The sequence below is a fragment of the Trichechus manatus genome, unplaced genomic scaffold, assembly GCF_000243295.1.
Source record: "Trichechus manatus latirostris isolate Lorelei unplaced genomic scaffold, TriManLat1.0 scaffold00114, whole genome shotgun sequence".
In the NCBI taxonomy this organism is placed as follows: Eukaryota; Metazoa; Chordata; class Mammalia; order Sirenia; family Trichechidae; genus Trichechus; species Trichechus manatus.
The window spans coordinates 8,702,532-8,710,221 of record NW_004444050.1 but is presented as its reverse complement, the minus strand read 5'-3'; the positions used below and the strand labels follow the sequence as shown (position 1 = coordinate 8,710,221).

At 36.4% G+C, this 7,690-nt stretch overlaps 1 non-coding gene across 1 annotated transcript; it reads left to right on the top strand.

Moving 5' to 3' along the window:
* The first annotated feature begins 5,505 nt into the window (after positions 1-5,505).
* LOC111821907 (U6 spliceosomal RNA) lies at positions 5,506-5,612 on the top strand. Its single transcript, XR_002825247.1, has one exon. It is a non-coding gene; the product is annotated as a U6 spliceosomal RNA (small nuclear RNA).
* The last annotated feature ends 2,078 nt before the right edge of the window (positions 5,613-7,690 follow it).

Genomic DNA, 7,690 nt, shown 5'->3' with positions numbered 1-7,690 from the left:
CTGGGAATTAGCCTAACAGGTTCATAAAATACCTATAAAATGAAAATTATAGAACACTATTGCAAGAGACTAAAAGAGACCTACAAAAATGGAAAGACATCCTGGACTCATGGACTGGAAGAATTAATATAGTGAAATTGTCAATTCTACCTAAATCGCTCTATAGATACAATGCAATCCTGGCAGAAATCCCAACAACATTCTTTATTGAAATGGAAGAATTAACAACCAACTTCATATGGAAAGGAAAGAAACCACAAATAAACCAGAAAAAACAAACAAACAAACAAAAAAACCCACTGCCATTGAGTTGATTCAGACTCACAATGACATTATAGGACAGGGTAGAACTGTCCTATAGGATTTCCAAGGAGCACCTGGCAGATTTGAACTGCCGACCTTTTGGTTAGCAGTCATAGATCTTAACCACTACGTCACCAGGGTTTCCAAAACCACAAATAGCCAAAGCAATATTGAAGAAAAAGAACAGAGGAGGAAGCCTCACACTCTGCTATGTCAAAACAGGCTATACAGCCACTGTAATCAAAACTGCCTGGTACTGGTTCAACGACAGACACATACATTATTGAAATAGAATTGAAAACTCAGAATTAAACCCAGCCGTTTATGGATAACTGATTTTCAACAAGGGATCAGTCTATTCAGTGAGGCAGAAACAGTCTCTTCAATACATTGTGCTATAGAAAACTTCAACAACTCAACAACAAAAAGACAAACAACCCAATCACAAAATGGGCAAATAACATGAACAGAACCTTTACCAAAGAGGACATCCAAGGAGTCAACAAATATAAAAAGAAACTCATGATTATTAGCCATTAGAGAGATGCCAATTAAAATTACAATGAGATACTATCCTACCCCTGCTAAAATGGCACTAAAAAAAAAAACAACAGATAACAACAAATGTTGGTGAGGATGTGGGGAGATTGGAACCCTTATCCATTGCTGGTGGGACTGTAAAATGGTACAACCACTACGGATAAATGGTATGGTGCTTTCTCAAAAAACTAGAACTACTCTATGATCTAGCAATCCCACCCTAGAGACCTAAAAATAATGACACAGACATATGCACACTTATGTTCATTGCTGCTTTATTCACAATAGCAAATAAATGGAAACAACCAAAGTGCTCGTGATACGTACATACAATGGAATACTATCTAACCATAAAGAACAATAACGAGTCCACAAAACATATTAAAACATGGATAGGCCCGGAAGGCATAATGCTAAGTGAAATAAGTCAAGCAAATAAGGACAACTATTATATGATCTTCTTTTATAGGAAGATAAATATATATAGACAGATTGGTGTTCATTAGTGGTTACCAGGGAGAGGAGGGAGAAGAGGAAAGTATGCTTTAGACTGTAGACTTGTCATTTTTGGTGATAGGAAAAGTGGCATCTAATGTGGATGAAGTGAGCACAGTACATCCACTGTAACAATGAGTGTTTGAGCACATATGAATAAGTATATGCATCTTGGTATATGGGTAGGTACAGGTGTGTACATTATGTGAGAACAGATGGAAGTATCTATATACCCATCACCCGTTGCTGTCGAGTCTATTCCGACTTATAGCCACTCTATAGGTACATGTGAGCACAAATATGTGGATGCAGGCACATATATTCATTGAACACTCAAGTATAGATACTCCTCAGACATAATCAAACACCTTCCAAGATTGGTTTTTGGGCCTGAAAGCCCAGGACCATAGTCTCATGGGACAACTCAGTCAATTGGCATAACATAGTTCACAAAACTCATGATCTGCATCCTAGTGAAGTGAATAGCGTCTGAGGTCTTCAAAGCTAGTGAGCAGTCGTCTAAGACACAATTACAGGTCTCTACTCATCAAGAGCAAAACAATACAAAGGTAACCAAAAGTTCAGAGAATAAACAAGTCTACATGAGCTCCAACCTTATCTACCTTGAGACCAGAACTAGAAGGTGCTTGTCTACCACCACTGACCCATCTGTCCAGGGCCACAATAGATGGTCCCAGATAGAATGAGAGAAATATATGGAGTAGAACACAGATTCTTAAAAAACAAAAACAAATAAAAAAAAAATCAGAACATCTGGAACAGTAGAGAACAGAGGACTCCTTGAGACTATCGCCCTGAGACACTCTTTAAACCTAGAACTGAGCCTATACCCTGAGATAACCTTTTAACGAAATAGTGGAGGGCCAAGCAAAATAAAGGATCTTACCCATATGATTGGTGCTGTACTGAAAAACCATCAATATGAGACCAAAATGTGAACAATTTTTCAAAAGCAAAGATGAGAAGATAAGAGGGAGAGAAATTAGAATACTGAAATGAAACAAAGAGAACACAGTTAAAGAGAATGTTGACACATGTGATTAATGTAACTGTCACCGAACAATTTGTGCAGAAAATGTCAAGTGGGAACCTAACTTGTGTAAACTTTCACCAAACCTCAACAAAATATTATTTTTTTTTAAAAAAAGGCAACTGTTTGTCCTATAACAGGGTCTGTGGAGGAGTCTGCCTTAGGATCCCCCTTCATGCTTTGGGAACACGGATCTGCTGCTGTCGAGTCAATTCCGACTCATAGTGACCCTACAGGACAGAGTAGAACTGCCCCACAGGGTTTCCAAGGAGTGGCTGGTTGATTCAAAACACTGACCTCTTGGTTAGCAGCCAAGCTCTTAAATATTGCGCCACCGAAATTCATAATGTTCAGAAATTATTAGATGATTTGCTTGAATATCTTGGAATACTAAACAAATACAATGCACCCTACTCAAAAGTGCTTAAATCTGCTGAAAGCCTCTGAAATGGAAGCATAATTCTCTACTAACATTATAGTTTTATGCCACAGCATCTGTTATGTAAGTAACTTCAATCTCATAAAACATTCACGAGCAATAATACTATTCTAATTCTAAAGGACTCCATCAGACTGCTGAATCAACTAAATAGCCAAAGTGTCTGGCATCTTAAGCAATTTTAAAATCAAATACATCTTAATTTTTGCATTTAATACAGTTTACATTAGAGAAGGCTATTACTCATGTGTAGATGGAGGAAGGAATATGCATTAAATAAGCACCTATAATATGCTAGAGGGTATTTGAATATTATCTAATGTTGTTATCCTAAAGACCCAAGGATATAAGCCTTATCTAATTTACAGACAAAGAAACCAAGGGTCACAGTGGTTAAGTAACTTACTCAAAGCCACTCTAGTAGTAAGTAGCACAATCTGGATGTGAATCAGTTCTGTCAGACTCCAAAGCCAGCATTTGTTTTGTTAAACACACTTACTGTTTACAACAAATATCTCATTATATGAGGAAGAGATAAACCATCAAAATTAAAAAAGAAAAATATATGTATTAAATGCATTGGCATTTGCTATATGTTGAGAGATGTATTCATTCTGTATGCTACAGTTTTGGCTGTTGTTCCTGGGATAAATGGGCATGTTTCATAGAATAAATTGGTAATAACAATAACTAACTCTTGTATATGGGGACATTGCTGGTTTAGTGGTAGATTTCTTCTATATGGGAGACCCAGGTTCAATTTCCTGCCAATGCACCTCATGTACAGCCACAACTCTTCTGTCGGTGGTGGTTTGTGGTTGCTATGATGCTGACCAGATGTCAGCAGAGCTTCCAGACTAAGGCAGACTAGGATGACCAGGGATGGTGCAGGATTGGGCAGCATTTCATTTTGTTGTGCATAAGGTTTCCATAAGCTGGGGGCCAACTTGATGGTAGCTAACAGCCAACAACTACAACAATACTCATTTACCTTTATGATATTCAAGGCACTTCTGTACCTGTTTTGTATATTAACTCATTTAATCCTTTCAATAATCCTATAACATGGCTAATATTACTGGCACCAGTTTACAGCTGGAAAAAAGGACGTATTGTGATGTGAAGAGCGGAATTGTCTGAAAATGACTCAAGATTCTCACCCTGAATTGCTTTGGAGCACTTTGGCAGGAGTCCTTTCCTTGTGGTCAGGTGGCACTCGAGCTCAGTTATTTCCCAGGGGTGCCTGCAATCCTCCTCTCAGCAGAGGGCATTCGAACATTCCAAGGTTTTCAGGTTCTATTGGTGCCATGCAACTGATGTTCCCTTTGCACAAGTAACACCCCAAATCCACTTTACTAAGCAACCCGTTAATTCCCTGGCTGTAAGGCTGCTGCCTCACACGTGCCCTGCAAAAAGTTAGACCAGAGAGGGATCTCGTCACTCTGCTGGAAGGTCAGCACACATGTCTCTTTTTGTGAAGAGAGAAAGATAGCTCAGTCTGACCCAACCTTGGAAACTTGCTCTTTGCCCAATATAACTTGTTTTAATGCGTTCATTCATTCATTCATTCTTCTTCTTCTTCTTTTTTTTTTTTAAATTAATCCATGACTTAGTCCACTGTGGAGTCCTGGGTAATGCAAAGGGTTAATACTCTCAGCTACTAATTGCAAGGCTGGAGGTTCAAGTCCGTTCAGAGCCCCTTCAGAAAAAAGATCTGGTTATCTACTTCTGAAAAATAAGCTATTGCAAACCCTATGGAGCAGAGTTCTACTCTGATATACATGGGGTCGCCATGAATGGGAATCAACATGAAGGCAACTGGGGGCTGGGTTACGCCATTACTCGATGTATTCTAGTGTATGGCCAGTGGTCACAGCCCTGGGAGTACAGCCACAGTGCCACATGGTTATTCAGTGGTGGAGCAGAGACATACCTAGGCAGCACTCCTATCATCTCCAAACTGTATACATTAATTAAATCCAAACTAAAATCAACTGATTAAAAAAATGTATAATAAACCTTTATTGGACTCTCAATACTTACGTATTGTGGTTTGAGTTGATATTAATGGATATTACAAAATGAGTGAACTCAGAGAAAAAAGGAACTCAAAATGTGATATCCTGGAAGGAGACCAGAGGTAGAATTTTTTATGGCCAGGGCAGGTCAGTACAATACCTGATCCTCAATGGGGAGACATTGATCTCTGTTTGTGGCCCTTTTACTCAACTGAATATTGATAACTCATGATGATTGAAAAGGATAATGGTTCAAGAATTAGGCTGCCTTGGTTAAAATCATTACTCCAACACTCAGTAATTGTGTGAATCTGATCAAGTTTCCTCATTTAGCAAGGCTCCATTTTTCTTGTTTGTAAAGTGGGATAGAAAATGATATTTATTTTATAGGATAGTTGGGATGAATGAAGAAAAATAATGTACATGGAATTCTTAGAACAATGTCTGGTATATTACATAAACACATGTAATTTCAGCCAGTCAATGTCCTCCACGCAAACATTTCATGTGGGCCAGGTAGAAACTAGGAATCACAAAATTCAGTATAAAAACTACTAATAACTAATGATTCATGCTGAAAGAGGTAAAATCAACTTTGCACTTACACCTGCATATTGTATTATCAATGTTCTGCAACAAATTTTAAAAATGTAGATGGCATGCTCGCTTCGGCAGCACATACACTAAAATTAGAACGATACAGAGAAGATTAGCACGGCCCCTGCGCAAGGATGCCATGCAAATTCGTGAGGCGTTACACATTTAAAGAAAAAGAAATGTAGATGGCATCTATTGAGTATATACAAATAAAAGGCAGATACAAGTAACAGCACAGCAAGATGACATAATATTTTAAAATAAAGGAATAATTGACTTAGGCAGTGTTCCACTTAATAAAATCCAGAAGAAAATATAGTCCAAAATATATGCCACAAATGTTGCAGAATGTAATATCTGCGTCAAACTATAGATTGAAATGATTATTTTTAGCAAATGCCTAAGGTGTTTCTTACAGGAAGAACCCACGTGGTTTCATTTCTCAGGTCATGCATCCGATAATAATTGTTTCATTAGATGAGATTTTCTACTAAATTGAGATACAAGATGTTTCATCCTGGAAATTAGTAACCTTGTCATGTCCTATGCTGTGATCTGTAAATTGGTTCAAATGGAGTAGCGTATCTAAACATGAATGACCTTGGAAGTGAAAATTAGAAATTTCACTTTCTGCTCTAGATGAGGCAACAATACAGATATTCAAAAGATACAGAAAATTGATTTATTATTAACGTATTGCTTTAGATTGTTTTTATATGTTACACAGTTTTATGCACCACAAATAAGAGAATATTTTCCTTCGGAACACAATACATTTATTTAAAATCTCTGTAGAAGTAGAGGTGTTATTAGACTGTCTTTCTATTGTTTCAATATTGATTGTATTCAGAATGCTCTATGGATTTCATGGAAAGAAAAGTCAATAAGAACAAACCATTAAGCAAGTTGTTTTATTTTGGTTTTATTTACTGCATAGATTTGTTAGAGATGTATGATTTCTTGCATATAAAATTCTATATGAGTATGGATTTTCTTCAGTGTTGATCTTCAAATGCAACTAGTATCTTGTTTCAAATGAAAGATTTTCTGCATAGAAAAGATTACACATTTCACCTACATAATGTCTCATAAATTTAATTTTTATTGATTTGATAATGCTAAGAAATAATATTCAGCACCATAATCCCTTGTATAAAGTGAGTAATGATGGAAGAACTTGTTAAGAACTATCTGGGTAGCTTTGGTAGAAAGAGTGAGAAAGATCTTTAACCCCTAAATGGAATATGCATTGCTAGTCACACTATAATTTTATGGTACTGTTTCTGTTATATTAAGAATCTTACTCTCAGATCCTTTTTTTAATAATGGAAATTTATTCAAAACACTTTGCCTTATAAATCACAGTTTTCTAATCACAAAATAAGAAATAAAACATGTTCGTCTGATCTACCAATTTGTTCTGAGGACCAGTTAAGACAATATGTGGAGACTTTCTTAATAATCTGTAAAATTCAATACTATGAAAAGTGACAAAGTATTAGCCTCAGCATCACTTGTCATTTTACATTTCTTAAAATTAATCATGAATTACTCCAAATTAAATTATATCAGTAGGTCGCTGATATGAAAGAGGGTTGAACATTTTTGGCTGCTATTTTCATGGCTTCATCAGTTATATCATCGTAGCAATCACCACGGGCTCATTTCCTGGCGCCACACTCACTAACCCAAGGCTGTTGAAAAATACAGACAGTTACCTAGGCACTTCGAATCAGAAACGTTTTTGTTTTCACAACTTTATTGGGGCTGTTGCTGTTTATCTGTATACTTGTGATACTTCTCTACTCTATATTGTACATTTAAATGTGAGCCTTGCTCCCGGTTCAAAGTAATTAGTGTGCAGCATAAATGAGCTGGCTATTTCGGCTACTTTGAATAGGCAAATTGGAGCACTGAAAAATCCATCTGCTTGACTCTAAATTGGAGGACATGTAGAGCAATTGAAAACACTCAGGAGCTGGCAACAAAAGATCTATTTCTGTTGTCCAGGTCATTTGTTTATTTTTTATTGTTGTTTTTCCTTATCTATTTCACCGATTAGACTGTCAGCTCTATGAAGGCCCAGTTATATCTATTTTATCTACTGTATCTTCATTGTCTATCACATTTTCTGCCATAAAGTACAAACACAACAATTAATTTTTAGTTTAGCACATTATTTAGAATATTTCTATCTTATTTCTATCTTAATGAAATATTTATTTTATATATTATCAATATATATGT